At 55.7% G+C, this 27,060-nt stretch overlaps 1 pseudogene; it reads right to left on the reverse strand.

Moving 5' to 3' along the window:
* Positions 1-11,823: 11,823 nt before the first annotated feature.
* Positions 11,824-25,995, reverse strand: LOC138383625 (rho GTPase-activating protein 27-like; annotated as a pseudogene).
* Between the last annotated feature and the right edge of the window lie 1,065 nt (positions 25,996-27,060).

Consider the following 27,060-nt stretch of genomic DNA (forward strand, 5'->3'; position numbering starts at 1 on the left):
GAAAAATTAGCCAGGCCTGGTGGTACACACCTGTAGTCCCAGCTACTTGGGAGGCTGAGGCAGGAAGATCATTTGAGCCCAGGAGTTTGAGGTTGCTGTGAGCTAGGCTGACGCCACGGCACTCTAGCCTGGGCGACGGAGTGAGACTCTGTCTCAAAAAAAAAAAACCTCTCACAGTAGGATGAATCCAAATGTTGACAAGCCTTTCCTAATCTGGCTGCTGGCTTCCTTTTCCATCTCATCCTTTTCTCTCCCCACTTCACCCCATCGAATATTCTAGTTCTCCGGTAACACTCAGGTACTGTCCCTCCGATGCCCGGGTACTGTCCCACGCTGCCGGGCCCTTTGCATTTGCTGCAAGCTCGGCCTGGCACGTTCCTCCCATGGCTGGAGGTTTCTCCAATGGCACCTTCTTAGAGAGCCCCCCGACAGACCAGAGTGATGGGCCCAGTCTCTCCCCATAATATCACCCGTTTGTTAGGTTTTACGCAGAGTTTATCACACTTGCAGACTGCCTTGCTGGTTTGTTTACGAGTTCGTTCTTCCCCACTCCATGAGGGCCTTGCTGGCCTTGCCTGCTTTGCATTCCTGGCACCTGGCACATGCTCAGCACTTGATACACATTTACTAAGTGTTTGAGTACGGGAATGGACGGACGGATGGACGGATGGACGATTCCTTTCTGTAGGGCTGCTGTGAGCATGAGGTGTGATACTGGGTGGCAAATCACTCTGGAAATTGGCCTGTGCTGCACATGGTAGGTGTTTTGCCCCAACGCCATACCTTGCACACAGTAGGGGTTCAGTAACTGCTGATGAATCAACTCGCATCACATGAGGCAGGATTTAGGGTGTGAAGGAAGTGTAGACAAAGTGCTAGGGCTTGGGGTCTCATAATAGGCAGGGGTGAGGGAGGCTGAGGGCCTCTCCAGTCTCATCCCTCTGGCCTCTGCCTGTCCACGCCAACTGCAGCCCATCTGCCCCCCACACCCTGCTGCTTCCCACCTCCAGGCCTTTGTTCACCAAGTGCCACCCTTCTGGAATACTGTCAGAAGGGCCACTGCCCTCGCAGCCCTCACAACGTAGCTATTACCTGATTTCCCACAGATGCCGACTGAACACCACCTACTCTGCGCCCATCACCGTACCAGCCACTCAGAATCAGAGACAGCCAAGGACAAGGTGGAGGTCCCTGCCCTCGTGGAGCTTACAGTCTAGTGGGACAGAGCAAGCAGTCCAGCAATCAAAACATTAACCTTGGCAGAGCGTGGTGGCTCACACTTGTAATCCTAGCACTCTGGGAGGCCGAGGTGGGAGGATCACTCGAGGTCAGGAGTTCGAGACCAGCCTGAACAAGAGTGAGACCCTGTCTCTACTAAAAATAGAAAGAAATTATCTGGACAGCTAAAAATATATATAGAAAAAAATTAGCCAGGCATGGTGGCACATGCCTGTAGTCCCAGTTACTCGGGAGGCTGAGGCAGGAGGATCGCTTGAGCCCAGGAGTTTGAGGTTGCTGTGAGCTAGGCTGACACCACAGCACTCTAGCCTGGGCAACAGAACAAGAGTCTGTCTCAAAAAAAAAAAAAAAAAAAAAATGGCTAAGATGGTAAACTTTATGTTATGTATATTTTACCACAATGAAAAAAAATGTAAAGGTACAAAAGTAAATCTCACTCCGGGGAGGCTGAAGCAGGAGGATCGCTCAAGCTCAGGAGTTCGAGACCAGCCTGAGCAAGACTGAGCTAGAAAAAATTAGTTGGATGTGGTGGTGTGCGACTATAGTCCCAGCTAAGGGGTCTACAGAAAGAAAGAATAAAAAAGAAACCTGATATCACATGTCACATATAGAAGGTAACTGTAAAGTAAATAAAATAAAAATATTAATAAGACCATGTTATCGTTCCATCTATTAATCACTAATTGTCTTTCTTTTTGTTGTGTTGTTTTTTCTGCTAGTGGCCTTTCTGGCTGGCCGGCGGCTGTGGCTGGAGTCCTGATTCTCGCAAGAAGGAGAAATTAATGAGGGAAAAAAAAATGTTTCTTTCTCCTCAGTGTAATCAGAGTTAGAAAGAACCAACTTTCTCATCTTGCAATTCTGTGTTAATGGTCACCCCAGGGTGCCCTGGTGCATGGTGTAGGTCCTTGAACCTCCCAGAATCATGTAATGTGCCACTCACTTCATGAATCCTACATTTCAGGAAACACAACTGGGACATGGATGCAATGAAGGCTTTAAGTCAGAGTTCACATAACACGACTAACATTTTAGACAAATCATTCAGGCGGCAATGTGGTCAGCAGCAAAGGCGCAGGCCGGAAACCCAGCTGCCCTGAGGAGAGGAGGTCCAGGTGGGACGTGTGGAGGGTCCAGCCTAGGAGGGACTGGAGTGAGGTGGGGGTTGAAAAGCTCAGAGGTGCAATCCGGGCAACGTAGTGACTGGCTGATGTGGGGAAAGGAGCCATCTAGGGGGACTCCGGGATTTGTAAATTTGGGGACAAGGAGGAGAGAGGTGGCAAAGACAGGAGAAGGCAGTTGTGGGGGGTGTGTTGTGTTTCAAGTGTCCGTAGGACCTCAGAGGGAGAGTCTTTCATTCATTTATTCATTCATTCATTTTACAAATATTTTCTGAGTCCGGGCAGGTGCTGAGGGTGCATTGGTCCATCAGACAGACAAGATTCCTGCTGCGATGGAGCTGAATGTTTGCGGGAAAGACAGACACTGGGAAGGGCAGAAAGAGACAAGCAAAGAAGAAGCAGTGGGAGGTATGTGTGGGGCTCAGGGCTCTGGGCTACGTGGGGGATTTGGGGTCCGGCAGCACAAGTGTGGAAAGTAAAGCTGTCTGGGTGGGTGAGCCTGCTGGGGAGGGGGCGGAGTGACCTGAGCAGGGGGGAGGGCAGCCCACCAGTCCCTGGGCTGCAGGGGAAGGAATGCCCGCATAGAAAACTGCCACAGAGCAATCAGTGGGGGAGGGGAGCTTCAAAGACAGGACAATTGACAGGTTCATTCATTTATTCAATCAACCTTCGCTTGGCCCCTTCTGTGTGCCAGGCTCCAGGCAACAAGAGATGAATGAGAAGTCTCACAGGTGTATGGACCGAAAATTATTAGGCGAGGCCTCATGAGGGAGATTCTCTTAAGTACAGGTAACTTACACGCGGAGGGGACACAGAGGATGGGGATGCGCATTGTTTTAACCCACACACAGCCAGCACCCAGCCAGCGCCCTTCATGAATGCGGATCCGCACAGCCCAGAGCGTTCAGGGGAAGGGGCGGTGGGTGGGGGGGCGTCGGGGAAGGCGTCTTGCAGGGAGGCGGGTGGGAGGGTGTAGAGCACACGCCAGGGGCTGGGGAGAGAAGTGGGCAGTCGTTAGGGATGGGAAGGGCGGGCAGAGGTGCCCCGGCGCAGCCCCGTGGCCTGAGCTCAGAGCCACCCTCTGAGGGGCAGTCCCGGCCTGCTGAGGACCGCCCTGTGCCTGACCCCAGCCCACCACTTCCTGGTCCAGGCCTCCCCTTGCTGCTTCCTCCTTGAGTACACATCGGCCTCACCCTGCAGTCTTGGACGCTCAGGGCCGGACTGAAACCTGAGCGCCGGGGTGCAGAGGCCGACAGGACTTCAGGGTTCTCTCGGCCGATGTGCACAGTGGCCCAAAGATCCCTCTAACCTGCCCTGGCGGACCCGCTTCGGAATCAGCCCTTGGACAAAAGGCCTCTGGCGCCCCCTCCTGGCAGCTCTGCTTCTAGACTCCCAAACGCTTCTCTGCCGCAGACCCCACCCGCGTGGCCTGAACTCATCCAGACGGTGCCAGCCGGGCGGGATGCGTGTCCGCCTCGCGCTGTTTACCTGAACACCGGCAGCCTCATAACTGGGCCCCTTCCTCCGTCCTTCAGCCACCGCTGGGAGAATCTCTGTAAGAGCCTATCTGTGGAACGCTACCGAGCAATACAAGTAAGGAACGATCGATCCCCACAGCAACTGGATTGGGTCTTAGGGCCCTATGCGGACTGCAAAAAGCCAATCTCAAACATACCGCGTGATTCCACCTATTAACATTCTCAAAATGAAACATTTATAGTGATGGAGAACGACAGGGTTGCCAGGGATGAGGGAAGGAGAGGGAGGATGTGACTATAAGGGGAAACGTCAGGAATTTCTTCTCCAGAATGGAACATTCTGCGTCTTGCTTGTGGTGGTGGTTATATGAATCCACACATGTGATAAAATGTCATGGAATTATACACAAAGACAAGCAAAAATGGGTGCATGCAGGCGGCGGTGACATCAAGCAAGGTCTGTAGTCTGGACAACTGCAGTGCGGGTCACTTTCCTGATTGTGATAATGTGCTGTGGTTATGTAAGATGCCACCACCAGGAAAGCCAGGTGCTGGGCACACCAGACCTCACTGTACTATTTACATAACTTCTTGTGAGTCCATAATTCTTTCAAAATAAAAAGTTCATAAAAAGAAGAACGCATCCCTGGCCATATTGTCCACCTGGTCATCACGAGTGGTGCCTGCTGGGCTCTAAAGAATGATGTCCGTTCTCCCAGCCGGACATGCGGGGCTTTCCTGGCCTGCCACTTCTCCCTGAAAGGAAATCTGCCACCTCCCTTAGCTCACCAAGCCGCGCCCTGGGGCTGGCCAGCAAAGTAGAACGTCCGCTCTTGGAGGGCACGGGAGGCTGGACCTCACTCGCCCCCCTAGTCCCACCTGGCAGGACCTCTCAAGTTAATCCCAAGGGGTCCCCTCCTGTCCTGGCCTGCGGGGGGCACTCTTCTCTCTCTGCTGCTCTAGTCCTAAACAGACAAAGTACCCTTCCCCATGGCGCTGCCAGGCTGAAGTCTTGAAAAAGGACTGCTCTAGAGCTCTGGAAACAAAAGGGTCCCAGGCCCAATGTGCTGTCCTGCCCTCAAGGCAATCTGGCTGCACCCCGGGGGTACCTCTGTGACCCTTCTGCATCTGGCTCCTTCTGGCCCTGCCACAGAGACTGTGTCACCCCGGGACCCAGGACTATCCTTGGCTCTGAGGAATGAAGGCCAGCGAGACTGCGCAAGTGTCCCTGCACCAGGTTCTGGGCCGTGCATGTTTCACGTCTCATTTTATAACGGTAAGAAGTTTCCGAGGTAGGCGAGAATGTCCTAACTTTACCGCTGAGCACGCTGAGGTGAGCAGCTTGCCCACGATCATGCAGTAGGAAATAGCAGAGCCGGGCTTCTCGCTCGGGCTGTCTTCCTTTTCATGTATTGGCTTGAACACCTGCTACGTGCCAGGCACTGTGCTGGGCGCTGGGCGTAGGATGGTGAGCAACAACAGAGTCCCCGCCCTCCTGGGCTTATAGGATTGTGGGGGGAGGGACACACAGCAATAATCATGATGTATAAATGTGAAATGACAAACTGAAATAACAGAAGTGTATGGGTCTCTGATGGTGTGTAACAGAGAAAGCTGACCTGGCTGGGCACTCCGCAGAGCCGCCTGAGGAATGGTTACCTGGGCACAATGCTAAAAGATGACTAAGCAAAGGAAAAGAGAACTGCAACGTGGGCACAGCACGTGCAAAGATCCTGGGGTGGAGGTGGGGGAGCATGAAACATTTGAGAAACCCATGGGAGGCCAGTGTAGCTGCAGTGCAGAAACTAAGAAAGCGGGTAAGGCATGAGGCCCAGCGAGTGTTCCCTGAATGTTCGCTCTGAACAGACTGTGTTCTCACAACCTTGCAGGTGTCATCTCGTCATCTGCCCAGCCCCCCTGAGGCCGGTGCTGCTGTTGCATCCCTATACTCCAGATGAGGAAATGGGACACAAAGGATGAGTCAATTACCCAGAATCCTCTAGCATGGCGGAGCTCAGATTTGAATCCGGGTGGCCTGACTCCAGAGCCCATGCTCCCAGCCACTGAGCCACACTGCGTCACAAGAGGAGGCAGAGGGGTGTGCAAGCCATGCTAAAGCTTGGGGTCTTTTCCTTGGGCAGGTGGGATGGTTTCTAAGCAGGGTGATGATATGATCAGGTGTGTGTGTTTAAATGAGGCTGGGGGGAGTGGGGGCCACGAGGATGTGGGGGGGGGGCTGGGAGCAGCTGCCATGTCTAGGTGGGAGATCTTAGACCCTGAGGCCAAGCAGGGGCCCTGGCTGGAGAGGAGGAGTGCGGCAGAGGGGGGAACCACAGGACTGGGACACAGATCAGGTAGGGAGGCGGGCAGAGAGGGGGAGATGGAGGGAGCAGGCCACATTCCCAGGTTCCTGGCATGCCCGGCTGGGGGTGGGTGGAGCCTGCTCCTGGGACAGGTAAAACCCTGGAGGACAGGTGTGGGGAGGAGCAAGAATCCAGTCTCAGACTGAGGACTGTCCCAGAGCAGACATCATCAGGTCGTCAAGGGGACACTGGGGTTGAGAGTTTTGAGGGGCAGTCATGCCTGCTCACTAGTCACTGATGCGGCATGTGTGGATGGCGACATCCAGGGAGGGAGGCCAGGGAGAGGAGGGCTGGCCCCACGGGCTCTGCCCTTACTGGCCACGCAGCAGAGAACAGGCTGCTTGGCCAGAGGTAGGAGGAAGATGAGGCCGTGGCATCATGCAAGCTGAGAGGAAGGCAGTGTTTCCAAGGCAGGAGCAGCCAGCAGAGGACAGGGTGTCCCCAAGAGGACGATGACTGTGAAGACCCAAAAGTACCCAACAAACATGATGTGGCATCGCAGTGGTCTGTTGGTGCATCGGGGTTGGGGAGTGAACAGGAGCAGCGCGTGGGGACAGTGAGTGTGGAGGACTCTTTCAAGAAGTTTGGCGTGGAGGAGGAGGAGGAGGAGGAAAGCAGGCAGTTGCGGGGATGTGGGGTTGAGGGAGGATTTTTGAGAGAGAGACTTGAACACGATCCCATGGTTAGGGGAAGGGGCCTGTTGGAAGTCAGAACGGATGCCACGGGCACCACTCAGAATCCCAGGACCGAACCTGAGCTGCCCCAGCTGCAGGGGGGCCGGAGGCTGACGGCTCTCCTCCGAGCCTCTCTCCAGGATGCGCCCTGGGCTGAACAGAGCCATGTGGCCCCAATCTGTGCCCTCCCTGCCCCAGCCCTGGAAGGCAGTGGCCTGACTCCTGGCCACAATGTGGTGTGACGCTGAGGCTGTGCCTGCTCCAGAGCTTCCTGGTGGGGTGGCTGAGGCCTTCCATGGGCCTGTGTCACAGCTCAACTCTCCCTCGGCTCCATCCTGCCTCCCCCAGCACAGGTGTCGGTCCTGAGAGCATGCCCAGTGAGCTCCCTGCTCGCTGGTCTCCGTCTCCCGGGCCCTCAAGCCCAGACAGCAGTTCAGTGAGCAAGAGAGAGGAGCGGTCAGTGATCGTGGGTATTTCCCGAAAGACGGAGATCAGCTGTGCCCTAGAGAAACGTCTGCTCTGAGCTTCCGGGGAGAGGAGGGCAGGGAGGATGGGGTGGGGGAGGTCTGAGCTGGACGCTGGGACAGGTGTTTCCATTTTCCTGCGAGGTGGAGGCAGGCCCTCTGTTGAGAGGGTGGGAAGGTCAGGAGGGCCAGGGGTTTGAGGAGAATGAAGACCCGAGACAGCCGTTGCAGAAAGTGAGAACAGAAACCCTCGTGCCCTGCTGGCAGGTGTAATTCGTGCCGCTGCAAACAATCTGATGGTTCCTCAACAGGTTAAACTCAGAGTTACCTTTAATCCAGCAATTCCACTCCTAGGTATGCACCTGAGAAAACTGAAACATGAGTCATCTGCTGAATATTTGTGTCCCCCCCATTTATATGTTGAAGCCCTAAGCCCCAATGTGGTGGTATTTGGAGGTGAGGCCTTTGGAAGGTAGTTAGGTTTAGATGAGGCTGTAAAAATGAGACTAGTGTCCTTGTAAGGAAAGGAAGAGACCGGAGCGCAAGCTCTGTCTGCCACGTGAGGACACAGCCAGAAGGCGGCCGTCTGCAAACCAGGAAGAGGGTCCTCATCAGAACCCGACCATGCTGGCACCTTGATCTCGAACTTCCAGCCTCCAAAACTGTGAGAAACAAATCTCTGTTGTTTAAGCCACTAGTCTATGGTATTTTGCTATGGCAGGCCGAGCTAAGACAATATGTCCACGTAAAAACTTGTACACAGATGTTCATAGCAACGTTATTCATAATAGCCAAATAGTGGCAACGACTCAAATGTCCATCATTTGATGAATGGATAAACACAGCGTGGCATGTCCATAGGATGGGGTGCGATCTGGCAACAAAACGAGTGGGGCAGCAGCACTGGCGGCAAAGTGGGTGAGGCTTGGGAACATTCTGCTGGCCACAGCCTAGCGGGAGAGGCGGACACGGAAGCGCAGTTGCGTCCAGCGAGCTGAGCCTGACGAGGGAGCTGCACACATGGGGTTGCTGAGGCTTCAAGGCGGAGGAGAAATGAGACAGGGGAAAGTGGGAGAGGCGGGGGGGACCGTCGACTCAAAGACACTGAGGCAAGAAGCAGCCTGCAGTGTGCTGGGAGTGACAGGCACGGGCACAGCTGGCATGCGGAGATTGGGGACGTGGCCTGGTCAGACGGTTGCTGGGTGGAGGATGGAACGGGGCGAGAAGCCCTTTCAGAGGCTGCTGTGCTCACCCAGATGAGAGAGAACAGGGGAGGGTGGAAGAGGCAGATCTGGAACATGTTTAGAAGGTAGAAGATGGGGACTTGGGGACTGGAGGTGCCATGCTCAGAAGTAGGGAAAAGAGCTGGTTTGGAGTTTCATTGCAGGCAGGTTGCACTTGGGGTTTCTGGCAGCCATCCACGTGGCGGTGTCCTGCAAGCAGGTGGACCTTGCACATGGGACTCGGGAGAGAGAGGTTTGCATTGGTGATAGAGATTTGGGTGACACGTGCAGGCATGGTGGCTGAGTGCCCACAGTGGAAGGCTTGAGGGCCCTCAGGGAGGGCACAACCTGGGGCCCATCACCATTTACAGGGCGGGCAGAGGAGGGGGAGCTGAGGAAGGGAGGGGTGGAGTGATGGGGAGGACCCGAGTTGCCTGGGGCAAAGGCGCGGTGTGTCTCAGGGAGGACAGCAGGCAGTTCATGTGTCCACCGGACTTAGCAATCAGGCGGGCACCAGGGCCTTTTCAAGAGTGGCTGCAGGGACATACTCCAGGCTGCAGGAGGACTTAGGGGCACCTGCTAGGAGGCTGTAGGCTTGGGGACAGGCCCCTGTGCCAGCTTATCAGCTGTGCCACTGTCACTCCTTTTTACGTCCCTTCCCCAACCAGACAGAGCCTCAAAAGGGCTGATACTGTTTCTATATGTCTTTGTGTCTCTGGACAAAGTCCAGTTCCTTCAAAACATCTTGGCAGTGCACCTACAGTGCCTACCACACGCTGTGCTCAGTGTTGAGGACGCCTGCTGTGCCTCAGACTTTGGTGGGGCACACAGTAGGTCCTCAGACTGTGCAAACAAAGCTCTGGGCCAGGCCCTGCCAGCAACCTGCCAGTGACCTCAGGCGAATTCTGACATCTCTCTAGGAGTTTTCTCATTGGCAATGGGTGATTCCTGAAAGACAGAGATCAGCTTTGATTTCTGGGTGATTTCTGAAGCTCTTCCTTGTGACAAAATGTGACGATTCTAGGACTTCTCAGCCTGCTGCTACATTATTTGCCCATGAGGCCTTGGCAGAGTCATAAGCCTGGGGTGGGGGCGGGGAGCAGACACTTCCCAAGACCTCTCTGCCCAAGGATACTCCAGCTTGTTGTCCTGGTGACCCAAAGCTCTCGGCCACATGCCCCACATGCTCTGTCCCCTGCCAGCTCTCTGGCCTCAGCTGGTGCCCATGCCCACTGGCTTTCTGGGCTCCAGTCATGAGGGTCTTCTCTCAGAGCTTGTTCTCCCCACAAGCCTTTCTGCCCCAGAGCCTTTGCACATGCTGTTCCCTCTGACCAGACACCCTTCCCTTAACCCCTGGCCTGGTTGACTCTTCATTCTTTACTGCTTCACTCAAATGTGGCTTCTGCAGAGGCATCTCAGATCCCTGGACAACAGTCACCGCCTTGACACATCTTCAGAGCACCCTGTGCTTCTCCCAGCTCTTGTGCAGTGGTTGAGCAAGTCATCAGTTGCTCAAGGTCTGTCCAGTTCCGCCCTTAGACTCGGGTGCGGGGTGTCCCTGCCATGGGTCCCCTGCTTGGCAAGACTCCAGCCCAGACCTTCTCTGTCTGCGGCTCCCCTCACAGGATAAGGAATCTGTGGGGCCCTCTCGAAGGCCAGACCCTCCCCTTTAGACCACACTCCCAATACGAGGGACTCCAGAATGTCCCTCAAGGGTGGACTGTGTCACCAGTGGGGTAGCCAAGTGGCAGCGGGTTGCAGGAGGTATGGGCAGCTGCACACAGGGACTAGAGTGTCCACACGTGTGCATGGGAACCTCTCCTTGGGCCAAGATGGCTGGGGGTGGGAAGACAAGTGGGCAGGCTGAGGGCCAGGCCAGCTCTTCTCATGCCCATGTTGGGGCAGGGAACTCGGAAGTCACAGAAGTTTTAAATTAGAACCTGGCCTTCCAGGTCACTATCAAAGCATATGTCAGAGTAGGGGAATAGAACATATTTTATTTAACAGTTGTTAGCTTGATTTATAACTTCCAAATGTCCAGACATATGGTGCGAGGCCTCTGTGTATACTCTTGCCCTGGCCCTGCTGGCACTGGGGTGGGTGTGGGCATGGGTCAGCCCCACCCATTGGATTATAAGCTCCACCAGGGCAGGCAGTGTGTGCAGTTCCCGGCCCAGGACACACTGTGTGGCACAGAAGAGCAGACAATAAATATTGGCTGTGAGTAACAAGGAGATAGGCCAAGAAAAATGCTTGGTGTGGTACCAATGTCCGATAAATAGTAGCTGTCATTTTTTGAAAAAATGAACAGGAGGGTAGGGCGGGGGGCCGAGATCTGTAAACTGAGGTGGCTCGTGTCTGAGGAGGGAGGGGCTGCAGACCCCAGGGTTCACACTTCCTATCCTGGGGTTGTGTCCTCCTTTGCCCCACCCCGCAGCGCCTCTCAACTCTTCAGGTTAGGTGGGCACCAGACAGGGATACCTGACAGCTAGAGGGCCCCCACCCCACCCCCCGGCTGTGCTCTAGTGTGAGAGGAGCCTTTTCTGGGGAGTCAGATCCTCTACTGGGCCCTGAAGAAGTCGCTTTGCCTCTGCAAGCCTCAGTCTCCTCATCTGTAAAATGGGACGGTGTGTGGAAACGGTGCACGTCAAGTGGCAGGTTCAGAGTGCACATGTAGCCAACATGAAGAACCCTTGCGCAGAACACCAGCGGGTCAGGGAGGGCAGGAGCATGGAGCTGGAACAGGAAAGCAGGTGAAACTGGGCCGCAGCCAGCCTGCCGGTGGGCCCGAGGCAGCATCATCCCTGAGGCCTGAGGAGGGCAGGTCCGGCTCCCCACGCTGGAGGCCGGGTCAGTCCTGTTTGGGCAGCGGGGCAGTTGTCTTAGCTGCTTCACGGTCCGCACAGGGCTGGGACACACGGGGTCTTGGTGAAGGACCTCATTCAGGGGAAGGCCCGAAGAAGCCGAGAAGCCCCCTCACCAAATTTCTCCTCCCAGGATGGTCTCTCCCAGAACACTCAGCCGCACACTGTGGCATGCGCACAGGGGGCGACACTGTGATACAAAGCAGAACCCAATTAACCCCAAACAGGACATGCCTCAGAAAAAAAAAAATCACATTTTGCGAACTGCCCACGAGGGGTCACCATAGCCTCGGAACCGAGAGGTGAGGATGTCACAACCGCCTGCAGACGCGGGGGAGGCGGAGGGTCTCCTGAAGTCCAGCTGGGTGGCCTCTAGCCGCCCCCAGTCGCAGGTCCGCAGTCAGTGCGGCGGGAAGATATCCGAGCACTGCGGCAGGATGCGCCCCACCACCTGGTTCTGGAACACCATGGTCGTGGGCATGCTGGTCTCCTGCCTCCCGCCGCAGCAGCGTGGGCCCGAACACGATGGCCACGCTCTGCACCGACATGCGTTTCTGCTTGCCGTGCTCCATCACCCTGCGGCCAGGCAGGTGGAATCAGGGCTCAGAGCTAGGGGGAGCCGTGGAGGGGGTCCTGCCAGGACCCGCCACCCCATTCCCACCCACCCGTCCAGCTCACCGGCACAGGTGCTGGAAGAGCAGCCGCAGCGTGTCGCGGTTGGGGGCGGGTAGCGAACCCACCAGGTCACGCATACAGTGGCTGCGCTGGGCCTGGTCGTGCAACTCTAGCAAGGGAAGGATCAGAGGGAGGGAGTCAGACAGGGAGGGAGGAGTAGGAGGGTGGGCTCTACGAGGGGAGCGGGATCAGCAAGCATGGTGGCACAGAGCCTGGCCAAGGCGGTGGCCCTAGGCAGGACAGTTCCTCTCCTGCCCCATCCACCCCACCTCTGGGCAACTCCGGAAAGAAGAGCTTCGGCGCGCCCGTGATAAGGTGCACGTCCTCCCAGCGTCAGCGTCGGTCTCCCAGGTCGAGACGCTCATTTGGGGCGGAGGAAGGGAGGTCAGGGCCCCTTAGCGCCTTCAGGCCCCGGAGGGAGGCATGGGGACTGGCCTCACCGTGGTCCACCTTGTAGCGCAGCTTCTGGATAGTGGCCAGGTTTCCACTGATGCGGTACAGCCTGTCCATGTCCAGCCCTGGGACGGAGGGAGGCGCGGACCCGGGTTGGGAGGGGTGGGGCTGAAGCCCCTGCTGTGATTCCTACTCAAGGCCTCCTGTTCTTTCCCCACTCAACCCTGCGCCCACCCAGAGGTCTCCATCCTTCAGTCCTGGCAGGAGGCCCGGCCCAGCCCACTCCAAGTACCGCGCACCGCGACCCACCAGGGCACGAAGCGCAGCACCCGGCTCCGCTGCCGCTGGCACAGTGCGGCCAGCGCGCGGCTGAACCTGGTCTGGGGGACAGGCTCGTCAGCGCCGCCCAGCGGCCGTCGCCCGGCCCTGCGCCACCCGCGCGTGCCCTCTGCAAGCCGGTACCTTTGATGTAGCCCTTCTACCGCAGCGACCGCAGCGTGGGCCGCCCCTGCAGAAACTTGCGCTCTCCAGACTCTTGGGGCCCAGGGTGGGCGCACCTGATGTAGGGGAAAGTAGGACTTTGTGAGTTGTCAGTGGCATCTGGGTTGTTGGCAGGGCAGGCCCCAGCGGGGCATCACCACCCGCTGAGAGAGGTCTCTGGGATGCTCCCCACCCCGTGCCCTGCACACACTGGGACTCAGCCGCCTGTCATCCTTTTCTCCTGCCAGCTTCCCAGGGCTCACTAGACCCGAAGGCCACATTGCCACTCTCACTTTCCTCCTCCGGGGCGCGGGGGCGGGGGGCAAGTCTGCAGACCACAATCACATAGCTTCAGAGAGGAAGGACCTTGGGCCAGCTGGGGGTCCTTCTGGGGCGGGGCAAGGGACCTGAAATGCCCTCCTAGCAGGCACGGTCCTCAGGCAAAGCGATCTCTCTTCCCTTACCCAGGTTAACTCCCCTCACCTTTACTATGAAACCTCAGCACATTGGCCTCCTTTAGCTGCCTGGAGCCCAACAGGTGTTGGAATCAGTCATCCTGTCCTCCCCTACCCACCTCCCAGTGCCTGGCCCCTCTTCCTGTATTTTCCTCAGCTCCTGTAGACGTAACCCAGTATGTGGCTCCCAGTTCTGAGCTTCTAATTCCGGCTGGGGCTGGAGTACTGCCGACAACTGCACCAACATCACCTCTCTGGCTCTGGGTTCCTACCTCTATTAATAGAGCCAAAAGCTGCACCCAGTGTTGGCTCATAGGGAATTACGGGTCAAAAACCCCCAGGTCATTTCCAGGTAAATAGTTGTCAGAGGGGACCTGCCCTATCTCTACTTATACAATTGATATTTTGAACCTAGGAAATGGGAGACTCTTGAAATCAATACTTTCAAACTTTACCTTCTAGTTTCAGCCTGCCATTCCAGCCTGAAGTTGGTTTCCAGAATATTTACTTTTCCTCCTGCCTCCCTCAAAATGGGAAATTCCTCTAGGGTGAGCCCCCACCGCACGTGGAGAGGGTGCCTGCAGGGCCACCCCCGGGCTGGATTCACAGATGACAGAGGCAGTTGCTTTAGCATCCTGCCATCCCAGCCATGCAGGGGACACTGCATTTGCAGGGAGTGGTGCTTGCCCACTGGTGCCATGGAGCTCCCTGTGTCCCACAGTGGGCACAGCTGCCCTGTATAACAGCTGGCCACCCCTCCCTAGTGGCCCTAGAGACCCCAGGCCCTGCCTACCAGCTCCTGGATGCCCTGGGCAATGGCCTTGTGCCAGGTGTTGATGATGGCCTGAGTCATGCTGGATCAGGTACTCCGAGCCATTGCGACCCTGTAGCTAGAGGGACACAAATCACTGGGTCATCTCTGGTTCCCTGAGTCTGCCCTGGGTGTCGGCACCGAGGCAGGTGGGTACAGAGATGGTGGTGACCTGTCCCCTACCCCCAGGAACTCAGAGTCTAATGGAACCAAGGGCTTCCAACACACTTAAAGCAGTGGGTGACAGCTTCTCTGTGTTCCAGATGACCAAACCAAGGCTCAGTGAGTTTTAGCAGCTTCCTCATGGGCACATAGCTAGTGGCAGTGGAGCGCAGATCTGCATGGCTCAGCTGTCGGGGAAACTTCCCCTACCCCAACCCACCTCCACATGAGCCCCCGAAGGACGTGGTGGCCCTCACCCAGAGCACTGGCCTGCAGAAATCTAAGGAAGGGAAGCTTCCTGAGGGACAGCCTCGGCCACTGGAACTGACAGGGAAGGAGATGTGGGGAGAGAGAATTTGAAAGCGGATCCCAGAGGAAGCGAGTGTCCTCCGTGCCCCTCCCATACGCTCACTGAGGACCTAGAGTGCTGCCCTCTTTTAGCAGCCAGGAGTCCCCACCCTCTCTCGACCCCCAGCCCACTTTACTGAGATGCAGAAATTCGAGAAGCAGAAATTAAACAAAATGCCAGAAGAAAACTGGCTACAACAGGCCTGAAGCTCCAAGCCCTTTCTGAGTGGATGGATCCTCCCTAGCCTCTGGCTCTGAGGACCAAGTTCAGGGTTAATGTCAATGTTGGGCAGTGGCAGCCCCCGCCAATCCTGCCCTTTAGGTCCAGTGGGAGAGGCAGCAGAAACTGTCTCAAACAAGGAACAACTTCTAGCATCAGAGAGGACTGTCTTTCGACTGTCCTTTTAAACTCATACATGAATACTATTAATATTTAAACTGCTTTAAAAATGAAGAAAAAAAGAAAAACGCATGTTCCACCCCTCCACCTCCCTTGCAATGACTAGAGACCCTTGAGCGGCGGCCAGCGCAGCCCCACTGTGATCTAAGCAGGCAGGGGCCCCGCTGGGGATGACCCCAGAGAGTGGCTTAATGACACTTCTAAAACAACCTCCATTCTCCGTGGCAGCTCTCTCAAAACATAGTCAGCTCGTATCTGAAAGTTTCATGCAGAAGACAAAGCTGTTCTGCAGATTCGTTCTGGTTAAAAAAACAAAATGTGGCCAAGCTACATAGCTACCCAGCAACGTACTGCAGGACACGTCGATCCTGCCGCACGCACAGGCAGGCTGAGGGTATAGCGGCTCTCGGGGGACTGATACTAACGTTTTCTGTGGCTTTGGGGTGACTAGGAAGACCTGGTGTGGACATCTCCTGGGCCCCAGTAACCCATCTGTCCTTGATGATATAGAATTTGGGGCTGTCTCTTGAGGAATGTCCTGGAGTGGCCTACAGGCCACCTGGAGTGGAGAGAGGGTGGCCGCCAGCTAGCCAGGAGGCAGGGGGTTCCTTGACCTCCACTCAGGACTGTCAGCCTCCCCTTGGCCTGAGCAGCTTCCAACAGCACCGTCTGCCTCCTGCTCCTGGCCAGCACAGACAGCTCAGAAAGTCCTGCTCTGACACTTTCATCAAAAGCCCACAGATGACCTTCATAAGAGAACTGTTGGAAGGCTGTCCCTCGAGGTCAGAGAAGGCACATGGCTAGCAAATGTGATGTCCCTCCTCCACGTGACACTATAGCAGACATTGCTAGTTGATCACAGAACCCTACCCTGCCAAGCCTGGAGAAGGCTCCAGAATTCTCAAGGTAGCTCCAGATCAGAGTAGCTCACGAGACGAAACCAGTTTTCCAACTCTGCTCTGTAGATATCCTGGTTCTAGAACTGAATGAACCTTGGTGAATCATCAGAAAGCTACACACTCAGGCTCCTTGCAGAATGGCTTTTTCTGAGCCGAGGTACAAGGTTATGCTTTTGGCTACCATCATCATATAGTATCCAACAGCCCTGAGACTCCTAACTAAACCTCCGGGGAGCTCTTTTGCAGACACTGGCCTCATGCCTCTAGATCCCATGTTTGTGGAGCTACACACTAGACATTTTTTAAGAGCTAAGGTTTAGACTGGGTGCAGTGGCTCACGTCTCTAATCCCAGCACTTTGAGAGGCTGAGGCCGGAGGATTGCTTGAGGCCAGGAGTTTGAGACCAGCTGGGACAAAAAAGCAAGACCCTGTCTCTACAAAAAATTTTTTAAAAATTAGCCAAGCATGGTGGTGTGATGGTGGTGTGTGCCTGTAGTCCTAGCTACTCGGGAGCCTGAGGCAGCAGGATTGCTTGAGCCCAGGAGTTTGAGGTTGCTGTGAGCTATGATGATGCCATGGCACTCTAGCCTTGGTGGCAGAGTGAGACTCTAACTCAAAAAAATAGAAAAAGAAAAGAAAAAGAAAAATGAGACAGCACGTGAACAGTGAAGGGCGTGCCGTGGGAGGACCCTTGCCTGCTGGGGGAGCCTGGCAGCCCGTCCACCGCCCTGGCTTACCCACTGGGGACCCAGTCCAGTGGGAAGCTGGGCTCTGGCCCAGGGGCAGGATGGGGACCCGGGGAGAAAGAGCATGTTGCCCAGCCCGTCAGAGTAAGCACCAGGGCCAGGGAGCTTCCTGCCTCAGGTTGGGATGCTGCCACCATTCTAGCAGCCACTATTCTAGGCGCACAGGGTCTCATCTCCCAGAGGCCTCTACTTCTCACCACCCTCCAGGGCAAGGACGAGTAACTCAGCTCCTGGGAAGGGAACTACAGAATCCATGGCCTTGAGCCCTGAGAATTCCAGCCCCAGCTCTTCCCAGGTGCTCCTCCTTGGGGCTTGCCTACAGTGAGGGTCCCTGGACAACAAGACGACCCTTCTCTCCTTCTAGATTTGCCTTTGGGGACCCAGGAGAGAGAGGCCCCCTTCAGCTCCACCGTGTACTCAGGGGTGCAGAACCTGGAAGGCTGCCTCTGTGGGACAGGGAGGAAGGGTGGGCAGGGTCACAGGGAGCCCTCAGCTCCGAGGGGCCTGCTACCACACTGTGGCTGTAGGGACAGGATGGGGTTGCTGGGTGAAAGGGACCCAACGGTTCCTGGAATGCAGAGATCCTGCTGGCTGGCTTGTCCCTTGCTGCCTGTCCGCCCAGGAGACGGACGGAAGGAGCAAAGCCCCGTCCCTGTGAGCAGGTGTGTCCAGCCCCAGCCTCCCCGCCCTCCAGTCTCGAGCTGTCCACCCTCAAGGACTGCTCCCCATCCCCGAGTGGCTGAAACTGCTTGTCCTGGGGTGAACCTGCTGTCGTCACCCGCTCCCTGCGAAGGCCCAGCTCCTTGGACACTCACAGACCGCTGTCTCAGATCTAGTCTGTTCTAAGCCAGACAGGGCGGCCGGGGTGGGGGGGAGTCCCTGCCCTGGGGGCCTGGGCCTCACCAGGCCAACTGCAGTTGGGGTCTGTGAGTCCTTGAAGAACGTCAGGACACCACCCTCCAGCACCGGCCAGGAGGCTCTCCAGTGCTTCCACCTAGATGGGAGTGGGGAAGCAGCGGGTGGGCAGGACTTAGATTTGGTCTAGGCTGAGGGCCCCTCCTAGCCCCAGGAGCAGGGCACAGAGCTTAGGAACAGGCCTAGGGCACCCGACTGTGAGGGGTGGACTCCCAAATCTAACACCTGGTAGCCAGGTGACCTTGGGCAAGTCACTTTAATCTCTCGGTGCCTCAGGTTCCTCACAGGACCTCTCATGAGGTCACTATGAAGATTAATAAGAGCCTGGCATGTGGGGAGTGAACTTCATCTTTAAGGCCCACCCTGCCCTGGTCTAGGCTCAGAGGGGCTCTCCCTGGAGCCGCTTTCCCTTGTCCACCGTCCTGGTGCGATGCGGCACCCCTGCCTTGTCCAGGGTCCTGATCTAAGAGAAGGGGAACGAGCAGGGAGTACAGAGGGTGAGGCACGGAGGGCAGAGGCCAGTCTCCCCCTCGGCTGCAACCCCCCACGGGCTGGGCCTGTGTCTCCACTGAACGCTCCGTACCAGCCCAGCCTCCTGGCTGGAGTGGGTGGCGCCTGCTTCCCGGCAGCAGCGGCAGGAGAGATTCCTTCCCACTTCCCAGCCTCACCCACCTCTGGGGGCTAGTGCTGGGGCCACAGGGGAGACAGATGTGTCCCACCCAGTCTTTGCCTCCAGGATCTCCAGAAACTCCCCGTTTCTTCTGCGGTGGTCCTGCCAGGGCCTTCATGCCACCCCCTTACCTTCTCCTCAGGAGGGCTGGCCTGGGCTGGAGTGTCACTGTCCTGGCTAGATTTGTGCATGCTTCGAGGGGCAGGGACAGGGACCTGGGGAGGAAGACACTGTCATATATAGTCTCGCCCTCTCTCCCCAGCTGGTTACCTGGGGCAGTTCCCACCGGACGGAGGAGTCCTCTGGGCTGTAGAAGTATTGCTTGTGTCCCGTGCTGGCCCTCCAACCTCACCCGCTGTGGGGAGCGGGAGGATCAGGGCCCCCCACCCAGCTCGTGAGAGGAGAGAAAAGGCTCCCTCCAACCGGTGTCCAGGTCAGCAGCAGGAAGCTCGGAGAGGCAGATGCAGGCGACTCCGAGTCTTGGGCTGGCTTAGGGTCTGCGTGGGAGCTGCGGTTCAGAGTGCCAAGGGGAGCTCATAGTGAGGAAAGTAGACAGGAGCCACCCGCGGCTGTCTGGGTCCACCTGCCCACTGCCCCTACCTGCTCTGGGGTGAAGTGGTTGGTGTAAAGCTTCTGCTTGTCCTGGCTGATGTGACAAGACCAGCCGGGGGGTGTGGTGAAGGGAGAGGTGGGGCCGGGCTCCTGAGGGACCCCACAGGAATAGTCTTCCTCTGGGTAACTGGTCAGCAACTCAGGGTAGTCCGTCTCGGGAATGGGGGGCTGCAGGGACCAGCCCCCCCCTTGCCATTGGGTCCCTGGGGCCGGGTGGAGCAGGGGGCGGGGCCAGAGGGATCGCAGATAGCCCCGCCCCTTGCCCTCTGGTCCCTGGGGCGGCCGGGGCCAGTCTCGGGCGCATCCCCTCCCAGGCGTTGTCGCCGGTCAAGGGGCTGCAGAAGACCCTGCGGCTCTCCTCTTCCCAGCATTGGCTCCACTCGGTCTCGAGGCTCTCGCGGCTGCCCACGGAGGTTGGGGAGGTGGCTGGGATAGCGGAGACCTCAGCAGTCTCAAAGGGCGACTCCCAGGTCGTCACGCCCGTGTCCGGGTTGTAGTGCTGGGGGCGCCCAGTGCTGGTGCCTGTGTGAGTCTCCCACACCGGGCTGGGGTGGGGGTCCGCGGCAACGCCCGGCGAAGTGGCCGGACGCTGCCTCTCTACGTTGGCGCACACGGGCTCCGGGGGTTCGTCCACCTAGGGAAGGAGGAAGGAGACGTGACTTTCAGAGGACCACTGGAGTCACACAGTCCTGACTTCACCACTTGCCGCTTGGGTGACCTTCAGAAAGTCACAATGCCTCCCTGCCTCAGTTTCCCCGGGTATAAAATGTCTACTCTGCCCATTCCAGAAATTGTAGTGAATATAGAATGAGGAAATGTTCTTGAAAGTGCTTTTCAAAGTATTTAGTGCTGCAGATGGATGGGACAATTGGATTAATTATATTTATTACCAATAATAAGATATCGATAACCCAGATCTCACAGCTGTGTACTCACAGAGGCAAGTAAGATGTTGGGCAGGAACAAAGAAGTGGCCTGGGTGCTCCCTGGGCCCAGCTCGCATGGCCTTTTACCGACTGATTCCTTTCTCCCTTCCTCCTTTTCAGAGCTGACTTCTCTGGCCCTCACTTAGACACCAGCCCCCTGCTCGGAAGGCCTTCCACACTCCCTTGATGACAGATCCGGTCCTCCTTCAGCCCGACTGGGCCGGGGCTGCGCCGCCTCTGCCACGGCCTCAGTGCCGGGTGTCTCACCTGGCTTTTCGCTCTGCCGCCTGTGAGAGCCCGACCAGCTGTAGGTCACCAACTCACAGCCCCTCTAGGCTCACACATCCAACTGCTGCCGAGTGTCCTTTGTAGGCCTGGGAAGATGTCCAATATCAAATTGTCTCCCTTTCTCGTGTCAGCATCACCTGTTACTCAGGTAGAATCATCTGTGACTCCTGCCTCCTTAGCGTCATCTTGTCGCTGAGCCCTGGGGATCCCCGAGCCTGAACCTTTCAGACCCTACCGCTTCACAGGTCACACGGGTTAGAACAGGGAAACGCTGCCACAAGGAAGCCAGCACACACGACAGACAGGTACCCCACGGGGCAACTGGTCTGGTCTCTTGAGGAGTCAGCGTCAAGGCAAAGGAAAGGGTGGGGGGTGTTCAAAAGCGATTACAGAGACAGCCAGAAGCAAGGCACGACCTTGGACTGGATCCTGGTGCAAACAAACCAGGAGAGAGAGAGACTGAGGGAGAGAGAGAGATGTGTTAGGACAACGGAGGCAATTTGACTATAGCCCAGGTCTTAGAAACATTCAGGAATGAATGTTAATTTTGTCAGCTATAATAATGGTAGGGTGGTTATGAAAAACCAAACATTACTTTTCAGAAATGCATGCTGAAGTTTTCAGGTGTGAAATAGGATGTCTAGAATTTATGACTCCTCAGTGGAAAATAAATAAATAAAATTAGCCTATCAGTTATTAAATAAAGCTCGACCAGATCGAATTCTCCTAGTAAAAGAGTCAGCTCAGGTTTTAAAATGCAGTGATATGATGTATACAAGAAATACAGTTTAAAAAATGATAATGGTTGAAAATAAAAAGATTTATTTTTAATGTAATATAATGTAAACTAAAGAGTGGCCGTATTAAAAATAGAAGGGTAAAATGTAAGATTAAGCACTAAAACACGATAAAGAGAGATGACATGTAGTAACAGGAATGCACAATTCATAAAGACAGAATACTCAAAATCTGCATGCTCCCAAAAGCAGCATCGTTAAATATGAAAAGAAAAAACTAATGAAAGCACCAGAAGAACTTTATAGGGGAAATTTGAGAGGGAGGTTTAATAAAACTTCATCAGAATTAGCATAAAAGACAAAAACCAAAAAGGATACAAAGGAAGTGAAACTTTGAATTATACATAATCAATAAACTTAATAAACTTGATTTGATACATGAGGGACCTTTAATCCCTTAAATAGAAAGCGTACATTTTTTCCATATGTCTATGAAAAACTTAGAAAAAAATCATTTACTTGGCCACAAAGCAATTAATAAATTTTAAAAGCATAATATATACAAATCTAGAGAAAACAAATGCTTTTGTAGTAAAATATAAAATGACCAAAATTAACTAGAGAACTAGTAGATACTTGAATAGATCTAATTAACACTGAGAAAAAAATCTGCCACCGAAAAAGCCCCGGGTCCAGAGGGTTTCATGGGAGGGAATTGTAGAGACCTTTAGATTTTACCTCTGGCAACACTTTCCTCCTCCAGGAGGCAGCCCTAGAACTTCCTCTCCCAGCTAGATCCTGCACCCAGCAGACACGCCACCACATCATATCACAACCACAGCGTATCGCATTGTCACATTGTGTCATGTTCTTCCCATGCCCCAGGGCCTGGCACTGACCGCCCGTGCAGGCTGACATTTCAGTACTGATGCCCGTCCCCTCCCACCGCTGGACTCGGTCAGCTCTAGGAAGGGCAGAGAAAATAGGTGCAGAGGGAGGCCGACTGCTGGGGCCCAGGAAGGAGGAGAGGAGGTGGGTGGGCTTGTCAAGGGCCCATCTCAGGAGGCCTGGGGCTGCCGGGAACCAGGGGCTGAGAGGCGAATAATGAGGCCGGGGCTCCAGGGAGATCCCCAGAGGACCATGGGGCCACCTCCCAGCCTGCAGGGGACGGAGGGGTAGGTGGGGAGAGCTCCGGGTGGCCAGAGCTATGTGGGGTGGGGGGTGACCCAAGAACCTGCTCTCTCACAAGCCAGGTCACAGTCTGGGCAGCGGGGCTCCCGGGCCCTGGGGCAGCAGGTGAGTCACGGAGGGGGAAAGTCAGGCCAGGTGTGCGGAAAGCAGCCAGCAACCCAGGGCTGCCCTAGCTGGGGGGCGGGGAGCTCCCTGGAGTCCCCTCAGCTCAGCTGCAGGGCCCCTGCTGTTACCAACCCCACTTTCCAAAGACCCTTGGCTGGCCCCGAGAGAGGACAGGTGGATCTGTCCCGAGGCCAGTTGCTGTATCTCAGACACGGCCACCTCAGGCTTCCCTTGGAGTTTGCCCCAGAAAGTGGGAGCGGGTCTGCGATCCAGAGAGGAGGGGTCACCAGGTGAGTTTTTGGACGGGATAGGGAAGGGCCTGGTGGGGAGTCTTGGGGAGGGGGGAGGACAGGAAACCGTGGCCGCCTCCTTCCCCAGGTGAGGGGTCCACTCACAGTTCCTGGAGGAGGGAGGACGAGGGCCCTGGGCTCCTTCCCGTGCAGGCCGCCTGCCCAGGTGTGGCGCCTCCTGGGCTGTTTGTGTAAGAAGTGGCAACTGGGCCGTAACTCTTCCTCCCAGTGGCCAGTGTCCGGCAGCAGCAGCGGGATCCCGGCCAGCTCTCCCGCCTCTGGGGTGGGACGGTGACCACACCCAGAAATAAGGACTGTGGTCTCGGGGGAGGGGCCTCAGAGGTTTTCACCAGGCTTCCCTGGCTCCCTGAGTGGCCACCTTGGAGGAGAGGTGTCCACCCAGCTCACCCCCTCTCCTCCATCTCTCCCTCCTCAGAAGCCTTTGCTTCTGCCCTCTCGTGGGATGTCAGATTCTCCTACTGCACCCTCAGCTGCAGATAGCAAGGTCAGGGTTTGGAATTCATGGCCATGACAGGGCTGGGCACATAGGTGTGTGCAGAAAAGTGAGCACTTGTTTGCCTTTGGCTTGTACTGTTCTTGCTGAGGGTAACAGGGTGGCTAACCCTGAAGGCTACCTGGCTGAAGTAGGGCCCAGAACTGACCTGGACACAGCCACTTCCTGGCTGTGTGACCTTTGGCCAGTCACTAAACCTCTCTGAACCTGTTTGTACTCAGGGCAAATTGGGGTACCTATGCCTGCCTTCCAAGATGCCGGGAGCTTAATCCTGGGTGCAAGCCTTTGAATGAGAGCCCACGGGACTGTTAGCTCCTTTGGGACTGTGTCTTATGACGCTTTGGGTCCCCAGTGTGCAGCAGGGTGACCAGCACACACCAGGTGCTCAGTATGTACTATTTGAGTGAATGGTGAATGACAAGGCTGTAAAAAGCCGTACATGGCAGAGGCTCCTCTCTTCTGGGGGTGCCCTGGGCCTGCCGAGTAGCCTGCCCCAAGCCCTGAGCTGATGCCCTGCAGACAGGCACCCTTCACCCTCCCAAGTGACCCTGGTCGCCTCCCTCCTCACATCCTTGCCTCTCTGTTCTGGGCCCTCCCTCATCTTTTCTCCCAGGATCCCCTCTCAGCAGCCCCCTCCTCCCCATCCTCAGCCTCCCAGTCTCCTGGCTCTTGCCCATCCACTTAAACTTGGGGAAGGCTCCACCCTCGGCCATATAGCGGCTCTGGCCAGTTGTCTACACGCCGTTCTCATCCTCACCTTCGCGCCTGCCTTCAGCAACTGGAGATGCCAGGACCTGGGGGATCTCCTTCCTTCTTGGTTTGGGCTCTTAGGTGCTGGCCCCTGGGCAGACTTACAGAGCCCTGGTTCATGGTCAAGGGCTGCCTCGCCCCTCCTCAGCACACACTCTCTGTGCACACTGTCCAAGGGCAAGGCCATTCCCCCACCTCCAGGGCACAGCTCAGAGGGGCAGGCACACTCCCACCGTCACTGGGACAGAGAATGTGCCTGGGAGCGCGCCACCGGGAGCCTGCCCAGAAAGGAAGGGGCTCTGGGGGAAGGAGAGCTGGCATCCAGCCACCTACCCCAGAGAAGCTGCCTGCCTGCTGGCAGAGCCATGGGGCACGTGGCTCCACCTGCATCCCCGGCCGCCGGGTGCTGTTCCCCACCCTGGCCACCAGGGGGAGGGCTGCCCCCGAAGAAACCCCAGTGAAGGCTGTGCAGACCCGAAGGGAAGCGCCGAGGGGGACCCCAGGTCGTCTGAGGGGACCGCCCGCTACTGCCCAGCGCTTCCGCGCCCCGCCCCATTTAAGGGTCGCCACAACCCTGATCCTTAGGTACAGTGCTTACACTCGGGAACACTGGGCTGGGGCAGTTAGGTGGCTCATCAGCAGCTGGCAGGGCACCCAGGGGAGTCAAATCCGAGCCTCTGCCCCTCCCTTTGGGCTGAGGAACAAACCGAGACCCCGACAGGAAGTGAGCCCCCCAGAAGTGAACGGCCCGTGGGAAATCACGCCCCTGGTGAAGGGGTCAGACGGTTTCTGCGCATCTTGTTTTCCTCAGGGCGCCCCTCCCTGAAAAGTTGCTAAAGTTCGAGATGTCAGGGCCCCCGGCAGGATTCTGAGGATGTAAGAGTGTTTTTTAAAACGTGCTCTATTTTCAATTTCCCAAATTAACACAACTGGACTCGGAAGAGAGAACCGCCCCGCCTCCTCGCCCGTACCATAACTGGCCTTCTTTCTGAAACAAACTCATCGAGAGGTTTTGGGTTTTGGTTTTTTGAAAGAAAGAAAGAAAGAAACTGAAATGTTGGAAACAGCCCAAAAGGGAAACGGATGCCTGCCATTCACATCCATCTCGTCTGAACCCCCAAGCTCCCGGGAGGGAGGCGAGGCCGCTGGAGCCAGTGCAGGGCCGCAAGCCCCACCCCACGTCCAGGTGCGTTTCGGACTACAGACCGGCTGCAGGACAGCACACACCCGCCAGAGGTTACATAACCTCCCGGCAGGGCTCGGGCTGCACCTTGAGATTAAGCTTAGTTGCATTTCTGTAGCAAAACATGAATATTCATGCCAAGTGTGATAAAGACTGTCAACATCCTCGTATTGGTTCAAATGAAATTTTGTCACCGGGTGAATTACAAAATCCTTTGGGCTTCCAGGGAGCTTTGGCACTTGGGAATTGCAGAGAAGAGATTGTGAGCCTGTACCACTCTCATTTTGGGTTTGGGGAAAGTGAGTTCGCCCGAAGTCGGTGAACACAGTGGCGGGCGTCTAGTGGGACGCTAAGCTGAGCAGGTCTCCTCGCACCCCGGCTTCGTGCAGGCGCTGCCACCCGCCCCCCTCTACCCCAGCGCCCAGCTGTGCACCTGCTGCTCCGGGCTCTCCTCCCGCTGCTGGCCTTGCACGTCCAGGATGGCCTCATAGACATTCTCAGAGTCTCTGCGTGCCAGGGGCAGTGGGCACACCCAGGAGCCCACTACGCTGCAGGCCTTGTAGCAGCCGGGCTCCTGAGGAGGCCGGCAGGAGGCACTCGGTGGTGCCTGCCAGGTCGTCCAGGGACCGACTGCGCTGGCTGCCTGGGTAGTGAGGGCCGCACGTCTGGGCAGGCCAGGTGCCAAGTTGCTGCGTTTCCTAGGGGAGTCTTCTCTTAATTAATTTGTTGGGGGGATCCCTATAGGGCCACTCCAGTCTTGGGGAATTGCCCCAGGCAACTCCCACTCAGGACCCCGGTCACCCAGGGCTGCCAAGGCTGGGAGGTGATTAAGATCCCCCTTCTCTTCAGAGCTGAGGAACTCAGTCTCTCACTTATCTAGGATCCAAAACAACAATTCTTAGTAAAAGAACCAGCTCAGAGAAAACCAAGACCATCAACCAAAAATGGGAGGTCCGGAGCTCAGGACCACTTACCAGTTCCACCAAAGGAGAAGCTCTGAGCGGAGGGCCCAAAACGGTCATGCCGGTACCTGGCGCCGACTTTGTGCGGCTCCTTTGGTGGTCTTGAGTCTTCTCTGAGCCCCACGTCTGGGTGTCAGTCTTGTCAATGGAAAAAAGCCAAACTCTGTAAAATAATTTTAAAGAGATTTACTCTGAGCCAAATTTGAGGGCCATGAACTGGAACCACTCCCAAGAAGCCTTGAGCAAGTGGACTCGCTGTGGCTGGGTTACAGTTTGGTTTTATACATTTCAGGGAGACAGAGGTTATAGGTAAAGTCATAAATCAATACATGGCAGGCATACATTGGTTTGGCCCGGAAAGGTGGGCCATCTCAAAGAGGTGGCTTACAGGTTATAGGTGGGTTTAAAGATTCTTTGTCTTGTAATTGGTTAAAGACATGGAGCTTTGTCTAAAGGCTTGGAAAGTTTTAACATAGTTGCTGTTTATCAGAGATGAGCCACTGGACATAGATTTGTTGTGTAAATAGAGGACCTGCAGGTTTGTCTTGCATACCCTTAGGCCTGTCAATGGGTTACAAGGGATGTCCCCAAGAAGGGAGTGTGGCATGATGAGGCATGTCTCACCTCCCTCCTCCTGGCAGGCAATTTAGTTTTAGGATATTTCTTTGGCCATGAAGGGGTCCATTCAGTCAGCGGGTGGGGGGTAAGCCTTAAAATTTTATTTTAGTTCACACTTAGAAACATTTACTCTGAGGCTGCTTCACACCCAAGGAGAAATCAAGAAAATTAACTCACACTCAATATAAATTTCCAAATATTAAATCCTGTGTCTTCCCACCCCACCCCTATTTCTTATTAATTAGCAGAAGAGCTGAATCATGATGATTTACATAACTGATAAAATTTCTATTGCTTTTTTCTCTTCTTGGAAGGAAGGTGTTTTGTGATCCATTATTTGTTCATATCTAAATTCATTTTGATTTGGCGTGGTTTCGGTTTCTCTCCTTTGTTTTCTTTACTTCTGTCTTTCTCCTTTTAATAGTTTATTGTCTAATCCACCGGCTTTTAGGTTTTATCTTTGATCATTTGCGAGGTAGCCAAAAGAAATGACTGACATTTTTCAGG

This window comes from Eulemur rufifrons, chromosome 6, assembly GCF_041146395.1.
Source record: "Eulemur rufifrons isolate Redbay chromosome 6, OSU_ERuf_1, whole genome shotgun sequence".
Taxonomy (NCBI): Eukaryota; Metazoa; Chordata; class Mammalia; order Primates; family Lemuridae; genus Eulemur; species Eulemur rufifrons.